Source organism: Neophocaena asiaeorientalis, unplaced genomic scaffold, assembly GCF_003031525.2.
Source record: "Neophocaena asiaeorientalis asiaeorientalis breed wild unplaced genomic scaffold, Neophocaena_asiaeorientalis_V1.1 scaffold356, whole genome shotgun sequence".
In the NCBI taxonomy this organism is placed as follows: Eukaryota; Metazoa; Chordata; class Mammalia; order Artiodactyla; family Phocoenidae; genus Neophocaena; species Neophocaena asiaeorientalis.
The window spans coordinates 1,004,871-1,006,636 of NW_020172269.1; the positions used below are offsets into that span (position 1 = coordinate 1,004,871).

Below are 1,766 nucleotides of genomic sequence, written 5' to 3' on the forward strand. Positions count from 1 at the left end.
GCATCCAGAGGGCTGTGTGTGGCCAGAAGCAGGCGTGGGGTGGAGGAAGGGGCCCAGAGCTGCAGGGGGTCTCGGGTTCTGCCCGGAGGGCTGTGGGGCGGGGTCTCGGAGGGGGTGTGAGCCGCTGTGTGCAGTGGGCACCGCCAGGTGCTCCCTGCCCCAGCAGGTGGGCGGGGGTAGACTGGGCGTGGGCATCAGGGTCGAGCAGTGGTCCCTGGGTCCCCTGGGCAGCCCCCAGTCACTGGAGGGCAGAGTGACCCTGGTTAGCCAGGTGGGCTTGAGGCTCACCTGGAGGGGTCCAGGCTGGCCACGCCTCCGGGCAGGGTCACTGGCGCTGGGGCCGCCACCCTCTGGCATGTTCCTTGCTCGTGGCTTCTGGTCTGCTGCCATGTGCACCCTGCCCAGCCCGGGGCCTGCCCGGACACCCGGCCTCACTGCTCTCGAGATGCCTGGCAGCCACGCCTGGGGTCCTGTCCCACCCGCGTCTTCCCCAAGCGGCTTCCCTGACCGCCCGCTGCGCTGTTTGCCGTCTTGAGGCCGCCCTGCCGGTGTCTTAGGAAGTGGGGATACTTGTGTCAAAAACACAGGGCCGGCACCGTGGGCCGCCCAGCGCAGACCGCAGGCCGGGCTCCCCCCGCGGCCTGGCTCGGCGCCCTTAGCCTCCCGATGTCTCTTGGGAGGAGAGGAGCCATCCATTCAGCCCGTTTAAACCCGTGCCCCCGATGCCCCACCCTCTCCCTGCTGCCCACGAGGGCCTCCTCAGACCCCGAGGTCACACGGGTGCCAGTGGCAGGGGCTAGTCCCAGGTTGGCGCAGGGACGCTGTCCCTACAAGGGCTGGGGTTGCCCCGCCGTCCACCTCTCTGGCTGTGGGAGCTGGTGCTGGGGTTGCCTTGTCAGCCCGGCTGCGCTGTCGCAGGTTGACAAGTCCGCGGCTTAGAGGCACCCCTGCGGTGTCCGCCAGCACGCGGCCCTGCCACTGCTCACACGGGGCGGTGTCCTCCTGCCGTGCCGGTCCCGGCGCCTTTGTCGCCTCTGGGTGCCAGGCTCCATCCCCAGACGGGAGGGGTGAGCCCCACTGGCAGGCGAAGACGCGCGGCTCCAGAGGAGGTGCTGTGCTGGGTCTCGTGCTGGGCCCCCTCCTTCCTCACTTTCGCCCCACCCCACACGCACACGCACACACACACGTGCGCACACACGCACGCACACAGGCACCGCCAGAGACCGGCTTTCCTGTACCGTCTGGCGGGGACGTCGGCAGTGGGTGCTGCGGGCAGCAGAGCCTCTGGGGTTCCTCTGACGGCCTGAGCAGCCCCAGCGTGCGCGGCAGTCGTGGAGCGTATTTAGGTTTTCCCTGGGGAATGAGGCTACACTGCCACAAGATGGCGGAACGGACGAGGCTCTCTGACTGTGTCGGGTGCAGGGGGGAGCACAGAACTGCGTGGACAGAGGCCACGGTGCCTGAGTTTCAGAGCGGCTTCGGGAGGCAACCTCTGAGCTGGGTGGGTGCTGGGGACAGGGAGGTGGGGGCAGCCTGGGGCGGCCTCTTCACGGACCGTGCCCCCCAGGTCTGTGCCCCATGGACCCGTGTGTCTCCAGCCTCCCACACCTGGTCACCACCCCAGACAGCTGGTGGGTCACAGACCTGGGGGCGCATGGACCTGGGGGCACAGACCTGGGCGAGACCTGGTGGGTAGAGACCTGGGGAGCATTGACCTCGGGGGCACAGACTGGGGGCATAGACCTGGGGGTGCACTGACCTTGGGG

General features: G+C 69.0%; 1 protein-coding gene across 2 annotated transcripts in view; it reads left to right on the plus strand.

The window, feature by feature from the left end:
* The window catches only part of STK32C (serine/threonine kinase 32C), an 81,295-nt gene that overhangs the window by 43,472 nt on the left and 36,057 nt on the right, over nt 1–1,766 (plus strand). The gene's annotated exons all lie outside the window — the stretch shown is intronic.